The following is a 22,779-nucleotide window of genomic DNA, read 5'->3' as shown; positions in this document are numbered from 1 at the left end:
AAAAGATTTTGACGCTAGTCACCCTAACTACCGCCATGTTGCACTGTATTATAAATATGGTGCTACCATGGTGGCGTTAGGGGGACGCTAAGTGGCGTAAGAAAAAGTGGCACTGCACTGTGTGCAGCACCATTTTTCATAAATAGGCCCCAAAGCGTTTTGCTTCCCCTCCATTAAGCACTTCCTTTGGTGCCGAACAAGCTTTGTGTATTCTGGAAATATCATGACCTTATGGAATTTGAACACCAACAATTCCTGACTGCGAGCGAAGCAGAGAATCATTTCCCCATCTCTCTTAATAATCAACTGAGGTATCATAGGCTCGGCAGGGCCTCTAGTGTGGCTTCTGTGAGAGTGCCCAGTGAGATCACTCAACAATGAAGCAGTGAGAGAAGGAATCTGATGGTAGGACTGATTACAACCAGCCTTCCAGGAAGGTCTTGGGCTTAGACACTTCAAAAACATCCCCGAAAAACTGACAACACAGAGATTGTCTCTCCTAGTCCTTTCTCCAGCTTTCTCTATTCTTGCTTTGAGTTCCTTAGAAGTTGAAGACAGCCTAGAAAGAATCTGCTGCATGTTTGTCACCATATACTCCATCCCAGACATGCAGGCAACTGCTTGACAAAGTTCCCTGCGCAGCACAATGATATCTTCTCCAACAGTACCAGTTTTTAGTTTGGGTTACTTCAGAAAGTGTAACTGCTGTGTCTGCGTTTACAATTGTCCCTGCTTCTCCAGGCTCTGTCTCTATCATCGTGTTGATATGAGCCCGTGCAGTATTGCCTGCATGTAGGAACTGGTCTAGTGTGCCCAGGACTGGACTAGGAACCCAAAGCAGCCCTGGCAAATATTGTTCGACCAGCCCCCATAGGGTGCATAGCAAGCTAGCCTGACAACTACAATAGGACTTGGGGGTTCTCCCCACCCCAAGAAAATTTGGGGAAAAACATGTCACATTTTTTTTCATTATATATTCAATTGTATTCGTTTTTAAATTATAGTAAATGATGACCTCACAGTTCACCAGAATAAAGCAATCTTTATTGGGGCTCGTCAATGGTTTCCTCACCACCACCCTCCAACAGTGCCTCCCATCTCTCTTTAGCCCCTCTCACATGTATTTCATGTGTTTATAGTGCCTCTCTTACCAGCGTAGTGTGTTGGTGAACTTTATACCAGACACACATACAGGAACAATGAATCATACGTGTGTAACAGTGTATACAAATGTTACATAAGGTAAAGGGGATTACAATATGTAGGATTCGCATGTCATCCAAACTGGTAAGCATTTTTTAAGAGTGTGTGTCTGGGGAAGCATAAACTCAGGATTCAGAATCTAACACAGTGGTTAGAGTTGACTTTACTAATACAAATGTATTTCTACCCAAACAAACCCTTTTTTGCAAAACTAGGATAAACAAACACTGGGGAAAAACATAACTTTCTAACCTGTACTATGCAGTTTGCATGTATCATTTTGATAGCAGTTCATAGCTCATTTTGCTAGTTTATGATTGTAACTCATGAGCTGCACATTAACAAAAGGATCTCTGTGACATATAAAATACTGTTCTGTGACCTGCATAGTACACATTCTTTGCAGCAGGCATACTAACCCTGTGCACTACCTTAGATGAGTCAAAACTGCCACTGGACAAAACTCCATCTCTCTCCAGCAAGTACAGTAATCACCAGAGTTATCTTGGCACTTTTATTGTTGCGTGAAAACTGTTGGATAAACAAGGAACTCTGCAGCACATTTAAAACTACTGCACTGCTACAAAATCGGCCTTACAGTAACAAAAGCGGCCTCTCCACCCTTCCAACCGCCCTGGGGAAACTCCTGATGGCCAGGAGTGGGCGGACACAGCACTTGCAGCACGGACAAGGCCGGGGAGGGCCATCCACTGTGATCTGGTAGCAAGGGAAGCCTAGCTGCAAAACGCTTACTACCTGACCTAAAAGGCTGACATGGAAAAGGCTGTGCAGGAACACTGGCAACCAATAGCATAACAAGCAAACCACAGGATAACCTGAAGTAAACAGAATCCCTAGATCATGCATTTAACTTGTATGACTCGAAATTGCAATGTTTAGTTATGTGCCTAGTTGATGCACAATGTAATAAACTGCTGCTGTTTATTTCCCAGTAATGTGCCCCCCTTGCCCTCCCTTTTCACAGGGAGAGGTGGGAACTGGAGAGAACTCAAGCAACGGCCAGGAGGGGTCAGATGGTCTCTTGCATGCTTGGGAGGGATTAGGATTGTACAAGATGTAGAGAGGGTAGCTACTGAAACCGAGCTAGCTTGTGTCCTCCATCCCTGACAGCTAATCCAGCCCCCTCTCTTAAGCATCTTAAATTCAGCTTAATCAACGCCAGATTCATCTGCAAATATAAGATGGAGATCTAAAATCGTATTTTGGATCTCTGATTCTTTCCCCCTGATGACACACAAATCATTTTCAATCTTGCTGATCCCAGTGCTATCCATTATATCATATTCCAAAACTGTCTCTTAACAGTCATATAGAGGAATAACAATTGTTTTTTTAAAATCAGTACTAAGAAAACGGAAATCATTCATTTAGGAAGGATGGCATCACCCTAGTGTCCTGACTGGTGCCAAGTGAGGTAGGTCCCTACCCCAATAAATCAGGTAAGCAACCTAGGTATCTGGCCTGACCAGAAATGTAGCCTCTCTTTTATGATATTAAACTTAAGACCCCTGTTTTATATCCCACTATGCCCATCCCTTCACCCATCCCAATCCTTTTGTGCTGCAAACCACCCCTTCACCCATCTTCCCAGGCAGATAACCACCGCTGCACACGGGTTTCTGCTATCGACAGCGGAGGTTGACCACAGGATGTGGCCCAGGCTCTAGACCTTTGAGAGGGCCTACACCCGCCCACCCTATGCCTAGCCCCTGGTATTCTTGACATCCAGCTTGGTATTGCAGACTTTTGGCCACAAAACCTACGTTAGCCCATGACCTGTGCCTTCTGCAATGGGTTAACCACAGGGTTTAGCCTCCATCGCACCCATCCTCCCATTCAGCCACCTTTTGCTGAGCATGGCCTTTGTTCATGTGGAGCTGGAATTGACTGTAGGGTTTCTTACCTGTGGCATGTGCCTCCACAAAAGAGATTGGCTGCAGTGCCTGGTCTGCGTAGTTAAGTTTTGTTTTTTGTTTTCAATTGTGTGTTGGGTTCATGAACCCTACATAGGTCACAGTCTCTGGGGTTCACCAGTGACTCAGTGGTACAATTGTTGCTCCACATTCCCAGTAGCAGAATTTTTTTTGTTTCATCTTAGTGGCCACGTAGGGTACTTTGGGGGCACTGTTTGGTAAGTGGGTTTTAAACTATAACCCTTAAAAGTAGGCTGACCCCTTTTATAATATAAATATCTAAAAAATGACAGGTTTTACACCACACCAGAAAAAGCTTTTTTTCGGACTAAACTTATGCCATGTTTGGAACAATTTCATTCTGCAATTTATGGGGTAATGGACAGCAAAAATATCTATTGGAGCTAGAATGGAAAACATTGAACCCCCCCTCAAGCCCTACGTCCTCCCATTTCCCCAAAACAGATCTGCATGAAACATAACATGTCTAAGGTTACCTTGGTGGACTGCAAGTCTGTTAAATTTCCTAAATATTTCTCCAGCTAGCCCAAAATTATTAGTAGATCAAAAGACTTTTCACTGGAAAGTGAGTGTTAACCACAACTACACGGTTGCTATCAATGTATTTTATTATACAAATAATTATATGCACACAATTTCTGGATATATATATACTTAGAATGTGCAATACAGTGAATATAAAATTTCCTGTGTTTGAGCAGGACAGGCTGGGATCTGCCATACTTACCTTGAGAGCACAATGCTATTTATAGAGTAAACCACAAGAGCTGCTAGTTATGGATCCTTTTTTTTCTCAACCAATGTTGGGGTACTTCAAGAACGAGGAAGGGTGTTGGGTGTTTAGGGGTAGGGAGAAGTTTTAGGTTAAGTTTAGTTTTAGGTAAGAGTGTTTTATTTGGGGAGGGATATGTCGGGAAGGGGCAGATACAAGAATCTGAAGAAGGAGGAGTTTGGTGGCTTCCTGTGGCTCCTAGTCTACTACATGCTGAACAGGATCACCACAGTGGGTAGGGTGAGCAAGGGTTACCCTACGTGAGAGAGGAAGCAGTGATGGGAGAAGGTGCACCCATATATGAGAAGTGTCTTTGGTGTAGAATGGACTGTCCGTCAACTGAAGCACAGAAGGGCAAATGTGGTCAGCCCGAAGGCAGATCTTATTGATCATCTCTGACTTGAAGTTGGTAAGCCTGCTGGTAAGTACATATATACCATGAACTTGTAGCTGTGTGTCTTTAGCAAAAATCTGTTCAAGCTTTTATGACTCGAAGGCTCATGTATGTTTTTGAGTTAGTATGCCATGCTACAGGCTAACTCTGTTCAGAAACAGATCCATGCCTCAGAGGCATGTTCACAGTGGCCTAGCACTAGCACTAACAGACCATGCAGTGCAGAGGAGGCCCAGAGGTGCTTGGGGGCCCATCCAACACTGTGCAGGGAGTGTTGTCACTTGGCCTGCTTTGTCAATACTGACTCCAAACTGTGGGGGGACACCCATCATGTATGTTGCAGGGGAGCACATTCACATATGATCACACCACAGGTTATACTGGATGTTTGGTGTACATGTTATTTTGAAAATGGTCACAATTCCTTTGTGACCTGTACAGGGCATGAATGACCAATTTTTATTTACTGTGCAGAAGTAACATAATAAGTTAAATGAAGATAAAAACATCAAGCTTGGCTACTGTCTGATGGATGTAACATTCTTTAGAACATGTATCGATTTGAGAAAGTTTCATCCAAATTAATACCTTGCGGTGCGTGGTCTGTCAATGTATTCTAATCAAATAGCCATCAAAGACAAACACCCTTGCACCACGTAGCAAGGAAGGATAGTTTTGAACTTTGTCTGCACTCTCTGCACCTAAGACGTAATTTCTCTGATGTTATCCATAAGCACTGCAACATGCATACATATGTTCATCATTACTCCATGTTAACCTTGCTATATGCTACATGTTCGAAGTTCAGACAATACCAGACATTTGGGAGGCCAATCTACTGTGCTTTATATGTACATAGTGGAAATGTTCAATATTCAAAGAGCAATGTACCATGTTTTTGTCTTGTAGCTGGTCCTGCACCTACACTAACGCCGAGGTGAACACCTTCAGGGATCCCAATGCTACCAGTGAGTGTCACCTGAATTTTTTCTGTGTTCTGTAAGGATTGTGTGTGATCTCTGATATTGGTTGCAATGACGTCTAAGGGGTATCATCTTTCACTGGAAAAAATATTGATCCATAGATGTTAAATCACAAATGAAGTAGGACAGAGTTGTATGTGCAATAGATAGGGACAAATGTCAATATGCATGTTTTGCCAATAAATGGAGCTGAATCTTCTGTGTTAATGTTTTACAAACTATGGTGTTGATGTTTATAGCACATGTAGCAACACCAGCACCAAGACCAACAGATGGTCTTAACTTGAAATGTCTATCAGCCATACTATGGACCAAAATTAACAAATATATTCAAAAAGTATGTTACAGAAAAGGGGCATGAGTTAGCCTGAGAGTTTCATGAGACAGTATGTTTGCCCAAATCCTAATTTGAACAGGGCATAGGTGTGGTTAGGGTGTAAGACATATCCTACACAACATTAATAATAGTCAACATTACATGTGTATGGGAAGCTATACACAGTGAACATCTATACAAATTTGCTAGTCCTACTATTGTGTTCACATCATGCTATGCCATGCATGCAGAATATGCTTATCATTGCTTACCACATTTGGTACAATGTGAAGGATTAAAGGCATGTGAAGATATCAATGCCATTCAAACAGGAACATGTTTTGAGATCCTAACATGTACCAGTACCTAGGCATCTGGCAAAACTGGGGAATCAATTAACTTGTGTGACATTGTGAGCAGGCATTTCCCCACGAAACAACATTCCATATCCCCATGTGTTGGTGTAGGTGTGTAAGTACATTGTTCATAGTAATCATCTTACTTGGCTTCACAATTTATCCCACATTTATCCTGATGCATGGCAGCTGCCGTCCAGCATCATAGGTACCTGAGCATCCTTCAGAATCCTGCAATCAGTGACCTGTGAGATGTGGTGACAGAGGGAAAATTAGCAAAATGCCATGGTGGTCTTAAGTATGTAGTAGAGGAACTCTATGTGAACATGACAATGGATGGTTCTACTTCAATCTGCCTATCAGATGCACATTGCTAGTGTAGTTGTCCACATGGCAATGTATGGATATTTTGTCTGATAAGTCTAGACCAGACGTGAGGATTTCTATTTCAGTGCAGACAGAATAGGTATAGCTAGATGGGGCACATTTTAGCAAACCTCACATGGTAATTGTTAGAAATGGGGTCTCTGGTTGACAGTCAGGTTACCCCCTGTTCAAGCAAGGACCCTCACTCTAGTTAGGATAAAAGAGAATCACCCTCAGCTAACCCCTGCTTACCCCCTTGGTAGCTTGGCAGAGCAGTAGGCTTAACCTCAGAGTGCTGGGCGTAAAGTATTTGTACCAACACACACAGTAACTTAATGAAAACACTACAAAATGACACAACACCAGTTTAGAAAAATAGGAAATATTTATCTAGACAAAACAAGACCAAAACGACAAAAATCCAACATACACAAGTCAAGTTATGATTTTTTAAAGGTTTAAAATAAAAAGAGTCTTTAGGTAGTTGTAACAACACACTAGCGCTGCTAGCGTGTAAATGTACCTGGTTTGCGTCAAAAATAACCCCGCACGGGCGGTGTGCGTCGAAAATAACCCTGCACGGTTATATGCGTCGAAAACAACTCGGCACGGCGATGCGCGTCGAAAAAGCCAGCCACGCGACGGTCCGAAAGTCCCGCGGCGCAGGTTGCGATCTCTCAGCCTTCGTCAGCGATGCTGCGCGTCGTTTCTCCTGCTCCGGGCGTCGATTCTCCGGTCGCGTTTCCTGCGGCGTCGTTTCTCAGCTGCGGAGCCGGCGTCGCGTCGTTTTCTCAGCCGCGATCGGATTCGCGTCGATCTTTTCTCCGCACGGCGCTCGGTGCGTGTATTTTTGTCCTTAGGCTGCCAGCCTCTCCTTTCAGGGTCCCAGGAACTGGAAGGGCACCACAGAGCAGAGTAGGGGTCTCTCCAGAGACTCCAGGTGCTGGCAGGAAGAAGTCTTTGCTATCCCTGAGACTTCAACAACAGGAGGCAAGCTCTACATCAAGCCCTTGGAGATTTCTTCTTCAAGATGGAAGGCACACAAAGTCCAGTCTTTGCCCTCTTACTCTGGCAGAAGCAGCACTGCAGGAAAGCTCCACAAAGCACAGTCACAGGCAGGGCAGCACTTTTTCCTCAGCTATCAGCTCTTCTCCAGGCAGAGGTTCCTCTTGGTTCCAGAAGTGTTTCTAAAGTTTGTAAGTTTGGGTGCCCTTCTTATACCCATTTTAGTCTTTGAAGTCACCTTTCTTCAAAGGGGACTCACACCTTCTTGTGAAATCCTGCCTTGCCCAGGCAAGGCCTCAGACACACACCAGGGGGTTGGAGACAGCATTGTCAGAGGCAGGCACAGTCCTTTCAGATGAGAGTGACCACTCCACCCCTCCCTCCTAGCAGAGATGGCTAATCAGGAAATGCAGATTACACCCCAGCTCCCTTTGTGTCACTGTCTGGTGTGAGGTGAAAAACAACCCAACTGTCAAACTGACCCAGACAGGGAATCCACAAACAAGGTAGAGTCACAGAATGGTTTAAGCAAGAAAATGCTCACTTTCTAAAAGTGGCATTTCCAAACTCACAATCTTAAAATCAACTTTACTAAGAGATGTATTTTTAAATTGTGAGTTCAGGGATCCCAAACTCCACATGCCCATCTACTCTCTAGGGGAATCTACACTTTAATCATATTTAAAGGTAGCCCCCATATTATCCTATGAGAGAGACAGACCTTGCAACAGTGAAAACGAAATTGGCAGTATTTCACTGTTAGGACATATAAACCACATTACTATATGTCCTACCTTATCCATACACTGCACCCTGCCCTTGGGGCTACCTAGGGCCTACCTTAGGGGTGCCTTACATGTAAGGAAAGGGAAGGTTTAGGCCTGGCAAGTGGGTACACTTGCCAAGTCGAATTTACAGTGTAAAAATACACATACAGACACTGCAGTGGCAGGTCTGAGACATGATTACAGAGCTACTTATGAGGGTGGCACAACCAGTGCTGCAGGCCCACTAGTAGCATTTGATTTACAGGCCCTGGCACCTCTAGTGCACCTTACTAGGGACTTACTAGTAAATCAAATATGCCAATCATGGATAAACCACTTACATACAATTTAAACAGGAGAGCATATGCACTTTAGCACTGGTTAGCAGTGGTAAAGTGCTCAGAGTTGAAAAGCCAACAGCAACATGTCAGAAAAAAAATAGGAGGCAGGAGGCAAAAAAGTCTGGGGATGATCCTGCATAAGCAAAAGTCCAACAGTAATGCTTAAAGTTAAAAGCCTGACTGATTCCGTCATATACCCCATGTCCCATATTTGATACATGCTCATACCTTTGTGGTGTTATTTTTCAAAAAGACAATTGTGTAAAGGACCACATGCATGTCTGCACCGTGTTGTCAGCATACAGCCAATTACACAGTCCATGTACTGATAGCCTTACCCATAATGGCTCCCAAAAAAACCTGCCACCCTTGATTCAATTTTGTCAAAGACCTGCAAGATACAGCACAAGACAATGTACATATGAGATTTACAACATGCATGCACACACTGACTACATGGATATGGTTTGAGGTGATGTACGTCAAGGTGACATTCCTTGCTGACATGTATGGACAGACGCTAGGATATGTAAAGGGCCACATGCTATTGCTTGAATGATATGATATGAGCTGTGTAATGGGCTTCCTGGTATTTCCATTAGGAGAAGTGTCCAACAGGTCAGTTTGATTTGAGGTAGCTAGTCATGCTTCATCCAAGTACCTAGCACAGAGTCAGTCTATGTAGCAATGTGTGTGGCTTTGTGTATATCAGTTACGCAGTGCTGAAGCACAATACCTGTACTTGCTAGACATTACTCATTTCACATGTTAATGGCCGTAGACTATATCATGTTGCATTCTGCAAGATAAACCCCAGTGAGTCTCTAGAAGGAACATGTCTGCATTTCCATATGTACAGAACAGCAGAGTTCCTAATGAGCCTCAGTATTAACATGATTTTATGTTGATTTGGGCAGTCTGCAATTTCATATACCTACAATGACAATACCTGAGTATTTTTGCTTTGTTACAGTAGGGTAAGTATATGTTTATTGTTGGACCTGGGCCTATTTTGCGAGTTCATTCCCAGACTTTTTGCCTCCTTCCTACTATTTTTTTCTGACCTCCTGCTGTTGGCTGTAGGACTCTGAGCACGTTATCACTGCTGATCAGTGCTAAAGTACAAGGGCTCTCCCTTCTAAAGTTGGTATGGTTGGCTTATACCTAATTGACACATTTAATTTACCTGTATGTCCCTTGTACAGTGGTATCCTTATACACAGGGCTGTAAATGAAATGCTACTAGTGGGCCTGCAGCACTGCTTGCACCTCCCACAGAATTAGCTTTTCAAACCTGTCTCAGGCCTGCTAGTGGAGGGCCTGCATGCACAGTTTTCTGCCACAGGGACCTGGTGTTGCGTAGGCTCTCATTATTCTAATGAGACTACTGGATTTTGAGCAGCAAGATCGTCCACAGTGTGGGAGACTGAGTCTGACCCACGGTGGGTGACACCTGTCGCTCCAAATCCGGGTTTAGCTCCGGGTAACTAGCAGTGCCTCATCTCTCCCGAAAGGTAGAGATGATTGGGCAGCCGAGCGCATGACATATCATACTTCTCAGGGAAGTCGTGGTCACTCAGGTCACATCCGGTTCTCTCATTCACAATTTGGTCTCATATATAAATGACAATGAAAGCAGTAGAAGTTTTAAAGACTGGTTTAATAAAACAACTGCATTTTAGATAGCAAAGCGTGAGCTGCAATAACCAGAACGACACAACATAACAATATTAAAATGGTGACAATGAGAGTGAAGCATAAGAATAATGCTATCAAATTGCCACTAGAGTCGATGACTATTTTCTATCTGAATCATAATTTGAGCATGGCATGTTAAGCTCTAATCCTGCCTTTCAGGTTCCCCCGAGAGGACATCAACCCTCATACCTGAGCAAAGGCCTGTAGTCTGCATTAGCATCTGCAGCGAAGCATACAGTTGTGGCTGCCTGGCTGGAATCTCCCTCTTAACGTGTAATGGGACTAGGAAGTGTTTTTATAATAACATAGCCAATGTTCTAAGAAAATGTCCCTACGTAAGGATGTTTATTTTCTATGAATGTTGGAGACTAAACTTCTACCACGTTCACCGGCAGTGTACCAAACTGTACCCTTGACTGAAGCACAAAGTGACCAAGAATGTGTTGTTTGAGAACACAGTGCTGGGCTAAGCAAAACAGTTAGAAGAAATTAAAACAAGACCGTAAAACTGGTTATTGTAAAAATAACAATGCAAAGCTGAATAAAATATATCTAGGTCAAGGTGCACAGCGGCCTAGTGTATTAAACTAACGTGCATGGAGCTATTACTAAAATGGCTACACAACACCCTCCCCTTGTCGGTTGAAAGTGGTTCAAGCCAAAACTAAAATTTCTCAACCTAAGATATATATAAAACCCTACTCAATTTTGACAAGTTAAAAGGGCACACAAGCACACTACTTGGAAATTTAAACATGAGCATGTGGCTTATAACCAAATTCAATGATAATGTCAATTTAGAAAAGTTCCAAATTAAGTCATGGAAAGTAGGAGATCTTCCACTTCGGCAGATGACAGAACCGGAAAGTCCGCCTCAAAAATGATCGAGGAGCAAGTGTTTTCCATAGCCCCAGTATCAACCAAGGTGGCATCCCGTGGAGTGCCCATTGATTAGTTGATGGCAACTTCCTCCAGGATGGGTAACTCATAATTAGTTTCACGTAGCAAATGCAGCCTCAGTGCGCATGTCTGGTAATTTAACCCTCAGCAAAAACATCAACAGATCAACATCTATTGCTGGGGGGCGCTGCTGTGAAAGAAATATTCCAGTGCATGTTCAAAAGAGCATCAAAGGCACCGTAACACGGGCTGCACACAATACAAAACCGGTCTGAATGACAAAGACCAGCCACGCTCCAAATGCTCCAGGAGTGTTGCTCCAAAATGCTGCATCATACGTTCACAACACAGCTGCGGTGATTGGAGCGCCGTCATTTGCCCTTGTTGCGGCGGGAAAGCCATTGCACACAAACAACAGCAACAGCAGGATGCCAGCTAATAAAGCCAAAGTTATAGGAAATCCCCAAAAAATACTACCGAAAATTGAGTGGATAGCTGACGGTATCAAACCGAATATGGAGGAGAAGGTGTGAACAAAACCAGAACCGACAGCTTTGAAAGAATTTGCTATTCCAGTCGTGCTGGACGCATTAAATATTCGTCCCACAAGTTCACCAAAGTGTCTCGGAAAGTTTGTATTTAACAGGGACTGTATTTTTGCTGATGACATTGCCACTTGAAGTGCGTAGGTCTTGCGTGCAGATGTTAGGGCTACATGCTTTTGAAACAATAAAGCCTTGAGTCTACTTAACTTGTCAAAAAACTTTACGTTTGAAGTAGCAATGTTAGGCCAGATATCAGGTACCTCCTTAAGTTTAGTGGGGGGAAACAGTACGTTCCCGCAGCATGTAACGACCTTAGAGACCGAAACAACGTAAACTATTCCGGCTCGCATGCCACAACTGTCTTCACTATTGAGAAGGACGTAGCTGCCGTTTGAAAGCACCTGGAAGGTAGGTCTAATCAAGGGGACTGGAACTCCCTTCAGATAACAAGCCAAGTTTGCAGGCGAGGTGTTACACGCTCCATGCAAGGACAGCTGTTTACAAATCATCGAATGGCTGACAGAAGTCTTGCATTCACTAGCGCTAAGAAAGACCTCTCTCATGCCATTGACGCATTTGTACGAGAAGGGAAGTTCCCACACCTCATGGATGTAACTATCTCCCAGCTTTTCATATCTGCCTACCGGAATGTGTTTCAAACAGGAGGTGAATTGTAGTGTGGAAATAGGCAGATTAATAACCCTGTGTATTAACCACTCTGCCGATGGTATTTTAGCCACGGTAAAAGGCAACTTTTCTAATTTCTCGATGTTAAGCATGACATAAGTCGCTTCTTTCTTAGCCATTAGCTGTTGTTGTCGCGTCAGATTAAAAGAAGAAAATATCTCCCTTGCACTGACGTACTGCCATGGAATGTGATCCGCCTTCAATGTTTGAAGCTTCCAACCCAACTGCATAATTGACCTGATCTGTCTCTGTCCATGGTAAAAAGAAGACATATCAGACTGTATAATGTCTATAGCAGAAGAGACAATGGGGGTCATTCCTACCCTGGTGGTCTATGACCGCCAGGGTAGGTGACGGAGGAAGCACCGCCAACAGGCTGGCGGTGCTTCCGGGGGCATTCTGACTGCGGCGGTAAAGCCGCGGTCAGAAACGGGAAACTGGCGGTGTCCCGCCGGTTTCCCGCTGCCCCAGGGAATCCTCCATGCCATGGGGATTCCGCCCCCCTTACCGCCATCCTGTTCCTGGCGGTTTTCACCACCAGGAACAGGATGGTGGTAACGGGTGTCGTGGGGCCCCCTAACAGGGCCCCACATTGATTTTCAGTGTCTGCTTGGCAGACACTGAAAATCGCGACGGGTGCAACTGCACCCGTTGCACCCCTTCCACTCCGCCGGCTCCATTCGGAGCCGGCATCCTCGTGGAAGGGGGTTTCCCGCTGGGCGGGCGGGCGGGCGGGCGGCCTTCTGGCGGTTGCCCGCCAGCCCAGCGGGAAACTCAGAATGACCGCTGCGGTCTTTTGACCGCGGTACGGTCTTCTGGCGGTTCCCTCTTGGCGGGCGGCGACCGCCGCCCGCCATTCTAGGAATCAGCCCCAATGTTGTTAATTGTATATATCCGGTCGGACAAGGTGTTAATCCCATTATCCACAACAGCTAATGCCTTTTTTAGATTTTCCTGATCTATTTGCCTTAACCGGGCAGCAGCATCTTGTTGAGAAAGTTTCCATATTTCATTGTATACTGCATATAAGAAACGCTTCCTACGTGGTGTTCTGGGATCTGACAAGAAATCTTGTAAGTCAGTGGTGTTAGACAAGAGACCGAGGTGTTATTTAACCACGTTTAGTGAGGATGATTTTAGCCACTTTGGCATAATTTTCCTACACTATGGGGGTCATTTTGACCTCGGTGGTCTTTTTCCAAGACCGCCGAGGGACCGCCGTGCGGAAGACCGCCAGTGTTGGCGGTTTGCCGCTCTGCCTATTATGACAGTTGGCAGCTCTCCGTCCTTTTACGGACGGAGAGCCGCCAACAGCTATACTGGCGGGCGGCGGGGAAGTGGAGGCTGCTCCACCTCCACCGCCACACCAACAGAACCCCGCCCAGCGAATCACGTCCTGTGATTCGGTGTGGAGGTGTGGCATCGGTGGAGCAGCCCCCATGGCTCCCGTCCCCTCCCGGGAGGGGGGTAGGGGGGGTGTTGTGTGCGTGCATGAGGGTGTGTGTATGTAGAGGGGGTGTGTGAGTGCGTGTATGTCTGTAGGTATGTCTGTATTGATGTGTGCATGTGTGTTTGAATGTGGATGTGCGTGTTTGATTGTGTGTGAGGATGTTTGCATGTTTGTTGGTGTGTGTGCATGTCTGTGTGGTGGTGGTGCCTGCGTGCGTGTCGTGTGTGTATGAGTGATGTTATGTTGGGGGTCGGGGTGGGGAGGGGGTCCTGCCACCTTTGGGGGGTGGCAGGGGTGGTGGGGGGTGTAGGGGAGGGAGTCGGGTGGGGGAGACCCCTATCAGTGCCAGGGAAGGAATTCCGTGGCACTGATAGTGCTTACCGCCATGGATTTCATGGCGGTTTCAAACCCCATGAAATCCATGGCGGTCAGCCGGGTCCAAATACCGCCGGCGGTATAGTGACGGCCGCCGGGCTGGAGACCCTGGTCTCCAGCCCGGTGGACGTCTCCGCCCTGGCGGGCGGAACGGAGTACCGGCGGATGACCATGGCGGTAGCCGCCATGGTCATAATTCCACAACGTAAGACCGCCAGCCTGTTGGCGGTCTTACCGCCGCTTCTCCACCTTCCGCCAGGGTCATAATGACCCCCTATATGTTGTAATGATATAGATTATTTGAGATATATAGCGAGGGTCTGGCCCACTCGTCCTAAAACCCCCCGAGGAGTTAATAAAACGTTGATGACACCCATTGGTATCTATTGGCCACAATAACCACCCGCCTGGACGTGTCAGTGAAGCATTAAACATACCATTCTGGACCCACTCACCAAGCTCATCTTTAGTTGCTTTTGTGTATTTTTGCCATTTGTAACATTTTGCAGGGGCAGGTATACTGGGCATGTTTAATTCTCTGATTGTTGCTAAGCCTAAACAACTCGTTTGTTGCACATTTTCATTTAAAAAGATCATCTCAACAGGAATAAGACATTGTTGCTAAGCCTAAACAACTAGTTTGTTGCACATTTTCATTTAAAAAGATCATCTCAACAGGAATAAGACGTGCTCTAAACCATGGGTACTCGCAAACATTTTCCCAGGGGCAAAAAAGTTTAGACTGTGGCACGCCTGGGGGCCGCATTGATGCCAGGGCTGTGGCGGTCAAGTGGGGTGGCTGGGGGAATTGGGGGCAAGGTAGGTGTAGGAGAAGCAAATGATATACATCTAGTGGCTGAAATAAACAATGGAAAACCAGAAAACCAGGAATGAATCCCATCTCACCCACTTTTCCAAACTGTGTGATCCTAGGCAATTGTTTAGTCTCACTTCACTCCTTTTTCTGCATTATCACATTTAAGATGACCTTGGAATACATGATTCATGGTGTGCGCTGCACATAACCTGCTTCTATGTTTGATTTAATAAACTATAATGTTGTTAATGTATGATAGGAACACAGGCCACCCATAAAGTGCACATACCAATTGAATGGCCTCTTCAATTTACTATTAGTTGTGATCTCAGGATAAGGGAAATAATTAATGTTTAAAAATGTATGTTTCCAAATGTATGTTTGAAAACTATCACTTTTAAAGGAATACATCTCAGTGCACTGATAAAATAAATTGTACTAAGGCAAAAAGGTTCTGCATGTTAACTAAATACACTTTTTTTAATTTTAAAGAGACTGTCTTATTTTACACTTGTGCTGCACGGTGTCTTTAAAAATTAAGACGTTTCTAAAGTTAAGTGCAGGAGTCCTAGTTACTTCCTTTCTTTAACACCAACTAAGTTTGAAATAAATGATTGTGTGTGTATTTATTATTTTTGTTGTTAGTGCAGAATCATGCAAACAGCTGCCAGTGCTCCTGTTGCCCAAGGGACCGCATGTAAAGGTCAGAGGGGCCGCATGAGGCCCGCGGGCCGTACTTTGAGTTTCCATGCTCAATGTTTCTTTTCCCTTAATTTGCCAATTTTTTGTTCCCCAGACACTTTTCAGATCAATTGATTTGGAGCAATATTCATAGCCTTCTATTGATAACCGGGAAACAAAGGATTCCGAATATATAAATTTCGTATTAGTCAATAACATTTGTATATCCTTAGTAGGTGGTATCTTAAAGTAATATGACTCAGCATTATTTTGATTGTGCCCAGAAAAATATGCAAACTTTTCAGAATATGTTTTAGAACATCACCTGCGGTGGAGTTGGACAATGATCCCATTGCGTGTAATTAAATTCCATTTTGGGACTGCTCGCGTTATGTATGAAGTGGTGCCCATAATAATTATAGCAAAACATATCACCATAATTTTCTTTGAATTGGTAAACCTCTTCGTTTTCAAAGACAGTATAATATTGCAATTCTGTCGTCATAGAATCAACAGTTTTCACATCCCAATCATCAGATACGATGCCTGTTAATACTATATCATTCCTTGATAATTTGAACACATACGGTAGTTGAATAATTTCTGTGGGACCATATATATCAAACATTACTTTGTCCCAAACAATCCCATCAGGAATTGGCACTGCAGAAATGTTCACAAAGGATAAGTCTCTTCGGAGTTTATGTGATGAAAAATGTGGTTTCAAAACCTCCTCCACCTGTTCAACTGTTGATCTTTCAGGAAGAAAATGACCATGTATTAATAAGAAATAGGTAATAACAAAACCAATCCAAAGTAGAAAGGCTAGGACAGTCAGAGAAAGCCATATATGGTTCCATGGAAAAATGAAATATGTTTCTTTAAGCAAGTTTGTTAGCTTACGTGCACTTGACAAATCAGCTGTCGAAGAGGTGAATGAGTCCGAGAAATCATTGCTGAAGTCGGCAAAATAACCAGAGGCAGTTCGTGCAAATGGCGTAGCCGTTGTCGGTGGTGGAGTTGCTGTTTCCTGTGGTGGCACACTATAGACAGCACCATCCGTTTGGCTTGTAGTCGAGTTGACTTGGTCAAATGTTTCTAAGTTAGTTGATGTTAGTGGAACTAATTCAAGATCATCTTCCACCCTCAGCAAGCTCAGAGAGGTATCAGTGTTGGTATAAACAACTTGTAGTGGAACTTCTTCGCAGGTAGTGAGAGGGATTTGGGAACTACTGGATGTTCCTCTTGGTCAGCTGTGCAGGATCGGCCACATGGTGTAATTTGACATTGTCAATTGAGACAAAATGATTTTCTTTGGCACCTGCCAACGGTGGTAGAATAACAGTTCTGGTACTGTGTATCCCTAGTATAGGCACTGGTGCTCGATAAGAAGGGCCAAATTCCTTTTTCACTGCGACTGTTTCACGTACAAGATCCCCAACTCTGGAAATCCAGCTGGTAGATGTTACTGGCGCATCCTTAATTCCTGTGGAGGCGGCACCTTTGAAAGAATTATCATTACAGAACTGTTGCAATTCCTGTAAGACAGTGACACGTTCATTTATGTCAAAAGGTGTTTCTGCTGCCTCCACGGCAGGACCATCAAGATCCGGAACATACATTTGAGTTCCGAACAGGCACTCGTATGAAGTATGACCCCCCAGGGACCTTCTAGGCAGGTTATTTAGTGCTCTCTGGACCCCATACAGGTGATTAAGCCAACTACGACCCATACCTAAGACTCTGTCTGTTAAGGATTGCTTTAAATCGCGTTTTAATCGCTCCACAACACTATTTCCCTTGGGATGAAATGGAGACGAGTACTGCAGTTGGACCCCCAACAAAGCCATGGTGTCCCTGAATGCTTTTGAGGCGAAAGCAGGGCCTGGTCCAAATGGAAGGCCGCAACTGCATATGTACCAAGAAAGACTTGCAAATCTTTAATAACACTCTGAGTGTCATCTGAGCGTTGTGACCACACCCATACAAATCTGGAGCATGAATCAACAGCGGCTAATATGTATTTGTATGCACTATCAGGTGATAGGGGACCGCAATGGTCCAAGTACACACACTGTAACGCTTTGTTTGAAATTAAGAAGGGTGTCTGCGGCGGGCGCTTGGCCGTGGAAACTTTGATTTGTTGACAGATGTCACAACAAAGGACATACTGCTTAGTCTCTTTGTAGAGACCTGGCCACCAATAATGGGCCTGTAAGATTTAAATTGTAGCCGCCACACCAGCATGTGCAGATGCCACCCCCTCATGTGATGCTTTAATCAATTGTGGCTTATATCTTTGTTAGGGATGTCTCGTACGCCTACACCTGGTATCTTAACTTCAGCATTCAGCATACTTCCCATATGATAATGATATTTGTTAGGAAATCCTTTAGGATGGGGCATACCATCAGCTGTAGCTTTCACAGCAGCCCAAATGTCTGTGTCCGGTGTAGAACTCGAGCGAGTCACTGCAGCTACAGTGGCTACTGCCACTGCTGACTTTGCGGCTTCATCAGCCAACGTATTTCCAGCAACATGTATTCCAACGCCCTGGTGTCCAAGTGTATGTACAACATGGACATTTGGTAGCGTCTCTTTCAGGTCAGCTAATTTCCCCCACAGTAGTCTGTGTTTAATGGTGTTGCCTTTGGAGTCTCTGAATCCATTCTGGCGCCAATAATGCAAGTCTTCATTAATGTATTGGACATATGAATCACAAACAATCAGCGTAGGCTGTGCCGTATCCGTGTGTTCCAGTGCCATCAGCAGAGCTTTTAGGTCAGCCAATTGTGCTGTACAATCCCCTAGGGTCTGTGTAAAGGTATGTAGAGGACAAAATGTATCCTCTTCCATATAGCCACTTACGACTGCGCAAGCAACAGAATATTGATGTTTAGTTCCAATTGCAGGTTGTGCAGAGCCATCGGTGTACATGACTCTATGATACTGATCAATAGGCAAGGTATTTGCTGGAACTGGATATTCTACTTCATATTGTAGGAATTCCTGAGTTTGTAATTTTGGGTCAAAAATGTAGTCTACATCAGTGCCTGTTAGAGACGTGGCCCATTGTATCCAACGTGGATGTAGTGCTTTTGCGTTTGGAACGCTAGCTTTTGCAACAGCCTCTAGGGCTGGGATTGGAGAAACGACAATAATGTGTTTTCCTTGGGCAAGAGGTCTTTCTTTAATAACAGCCATCTGTCGGCAGTGAGAATTTTCTCTGTGGGAGCAAAGCATTGTTCAGCTGCTGAATACAAATGTGATTTGTATGCAATCAGGACTGTCTCACCTTCATTAAATGTCACGTAGGTGAAACCGATGGCCCCAGCTATTACCCTGATGACCAAATGTGTTTTGTTGTCCCTTGTGTCTAAATGTTGTGCTGCAAGCATGTCTGTCTGCAATTCTCTAAGGATGCATGTATGTTCAGTTGCCAAGAATTTACTCGAAAAATCAGGACATATTAAGTCGTATAAAGGTTTTATGTGCGTAGCATAATCTGGAATGTAGGTTCTCCCAAAATGTAAGAAACCCAATAATGATTGGAGTTTTTTTAATCATAATCGGTGGTTGTAACTGTGTGCACTTTCTAAGAATTGTGGCGCTAGGCTCTTCCCTTCACTTGACAGATCATATCCTAGAAACAGGACACCGAGGAAGGCAATTTTTGTTTTTTTGAAGTTAAATTTGTAGCCAAATTCAGCAAACCCTACAATAATGCGGGCTAGTCTCTGCTTTCAGGCTCTATGTTCTGGCAGAAAAACCCATTGGAAATGTCTAGTGTTGTTTTGTATTTTTTACGCATTATGTTGCTCATTAGTGCAGTGCTATGTGAATTTTGTATAGCATAGGTGCTTGAATGACTATTTAGATGTCTGTAGTCTAAGACTATTCTGTATGAATGGTCCGGCTTAGCTACGGGGAATAAAGGGTTATTCATTGGCAAGACACAGGGTTCAATCAAACCCTGGTACTCTAATTGTGTGAGTATTTCTCTCACTGGTGGTTTTGCTTCATGTTTTATAGGATACTGCAGTTGTGGCTGAGGTTCACTTTTAATGGGAATTACATGGTAGGGGGAGTCTTTATCCCATCCTACGTGATTTCTGTATAATGCAGGTGCTTGTGCTAGAGCCCATTCAATTGAATACGATTCAGCTAGTTCCTCTGGAACAAGGGGCAAGAAGGAAGGATAATGACATCTTCTCCATATGGGCAGGTACGGACAAAGTCAGGTGGCCAATCATGTTCAGCCAACAAGACATCATACACTTTTACTATGCGCTCCCAATAGATTGCGTCTTTTGTGCATTCAATGTCTCCTTCTAATTGCAGTGTTACTTTGTACACCCTATCAGGCTTGGAGACACGCATGTCCTCTGTTTCTACTTGTATAAAGTCATCAGTTGCTTTCACCTGCAGATGCTCTAGAAGATTCTGGTGAACTATTGTGACGTCTGCTGCGCTGTCTAGCAATGCTAAAGCCCAATTCTTGTTCTTCAAGAGGACCCTCTTCCTGTGTGGCATGTCGGACTGTGACTGCTGCCACGTTTTTCTCTTTAAATTGTTGTGTGGGCAGGGTTCTCTTCCTTTTTAACAGAAGCCTCCGAAGAGCGTTGTGATTCCTGTCTCGGTTTCACGTACTCTGTTCTTCGCTCTGATCACCCACCTCTCTCATTTCTCTTTTCCGATGAGTCCTGAAAGGAACAAGATTGGTGTGTATCAGTATATTGATATCTATCAGGCGTTTTGATATTATCTCTATTTCTGAGATTAAGCCTTTTTTGTGGGGTCTCCGTACGTGGAGATTCTCCCCTTTCTTTTTTAGGCGTTTGTTCCTTTTTATCCCAGCGTTTCTTATTACCCTCAGGTTGTTCTTTGGGGTTATCTTTATTTGATTTACCCTTGAATTGAGGTTTTTGTGATCTGGCCCCTAGGCTATCTCGACCGATACTTGAATAGGTTTCTGCTATTATTCTAGGCAGCTCTCGTTCTTGATCTTGTTGCGGAACTTCACGAAGCCGCATGCACACTGCAAGTGCGAATGCTTCCCCTCTAAGGTTACTTAAAATGATTAGAGACACTGTGGCAAAATTGCCCATCAATTGCATCCCCAAATCGTGGGCCGGGGCAGCCCCATATTCATCTTGAATTTGTTTCAGCACTTCCGGTAAATTGGCAAATGTTGGTGTACCGTGTGCGGCTGTGTAGAGCGCAGCAAATACCGTACCCCAGGTATTGCAGTTTTCTACTGTAGGGACCATCCCAAAGGGCAAGCACATCGTTAATATTCTATGTTTATCCTGAGGTCCCGTATGGGGAAATACTGCCTCCAGAGTATTAATTTTTTGTGGTAACCAAAATGGAGTTTCTTCTCGTTTGGTGGGTACTTTACCCATAATGGAATGTACAGTCGCAGGATTTATACCTGGCGTTACTGTATGTGGGTGTGCTGGAGCAGCTCGTGCTGGGTTTGTATTTAATGTTTGCATCACGAATTGTACTAATCGTCTATATATTGCTGTTAACTCAATGTATAAGCGACGAACCTCAGCTACTGCTAAATTTCCAACCACAGGATGTGGTGTATAGGTGGCCAATGAAGGACAGGTAGGACCGTCATTACTTAGTTGACCTAACCTTACTGGTAAGATTGTATAGGGTAGGGCGCCATCAAACCAATTATTATGTTCTTGATAAGATAGAGGTATCTCTAAATATGCGTACGCTCTGTATTGTCCAGGCGCGTTCGCAGGGGTATATTGGTGAAATGTATTTGTGTTCCCATCAACTGCTGGAAATGTGACCCAAGACTAAAAAAGTTCTGTTCTATAAGCTGCGTAGGCGTCCACCACGAACGTGACTGGACCTCTCTGGGCCATTAGGCCATTTGCTAATAAGTGTGCTGTGAGAGGTTGTCTCATGTTAACAGCTATTTGTACATGTTGGGAATTCGCCATGATAGAAACACTATGAGTTCAGAGAAGGCACACCAAAATGGGGTTTTCTTTTAAAGTTCAAGCTTGAACAACTGGCAGTTGTAATAGGATTACCTACACATCTGTGGTGGAAATCCTCAGTACCACAGACGTCTCCGCATACGGCATTGAGGTGTCATTATATATAATGAGACAGAGATACTCCGGAGGAACCGAAAATTAGAGCCTGACCAAACGTTGGCGGCGCCATGTCACGTAGGCTTTCATCATTCTAATGAGACTACTGGATTTTGAGCAGCAAGATTGTCCACAATGTGGGAGACTGAGCCTGACCCACGGTGGGTGACACCTGTCGCTACAAATCCGGGTTTTGCTCCGGCTAACTAGCAGTGCCTCATCTCTCCCGAAAGGAAGAGATGATTGGACAGCCGAGCGCATGACATATCATACTTCTCAGGGAAGTCGTGGTCACTTAGGTCGCATCCGGTTCTCTCATTCACAATTCGGTCTCATATATAAATGACAATGAAAGCAGTATACGTTTTTAAAAACTGGTTTAATAAAACAACTGTATTTTAGATAGCAAAGCGTGAGCTGCAATAACCGGAACAACACAACATAACAATATTAAAATGGTGACGATGAGAGTGAAGCATAAGAATAATGCTATCATATTGCCACTAGAGTCGATGGACTATTTTCTATCTGAATCATAATTTGGGCACGGCATGTTAAGCTCTAATCATGCCTTTCAGGTTCCCCGGGAGAACATCAACCCTCATACCTGAGCAAAGGCCTGTAGTCTGCGTTTGCATCTGCAGCGAAGCATTCAGCATACGGTTGTGGTTCCCTGGCTGGAATCTCCCTCTTAACGTGTAATGGGACTAGGAAGTGTTTTTATAATAACACAGCTACTGTTCTAAGAAAATGTCCTTACGTAAGGATGTGTATTTTCTACGAATGTTGGAGACTAAACTTCTACCACGTTCACCAGCAATGTACCAAACTGTAGCCTTGACTGAAGCACAAAGTGACCAAGAATGTGTTGTTTGAGAACACAGTGCTGGGCTAAGCAAAACAGTTAGATAGAAGAAATTAAAACAAGACCGTAAAACTGGTTATTGTAAAAATAACAATGCGAAGCTGAATAAAATATATCTAGGTCAAGGTGCACAGCGGCCTAGTGTATTAAACTAACATGCATGGAGCTATTACTAAAATGG

Source organism: Pleurodeles waltl, chromosome 7 (assembly GCF_031143425.1).
Source record: "Pleurodeles waltl isolate 20211129_DDA chromosome 7, aPleWal1.hap1.20221129, whole genome shotgun sequence".
NCBI lineage: Eukaryota > Metazoa > Chordata > Amphibia > Caudata > Salamandridae > Pleurodeles > Pleurodeles waltl.
The sequence above is the reverse complement of the archived record's forward strand: the minus strand, read 5'-3'. Positions refer to the sequence as shown.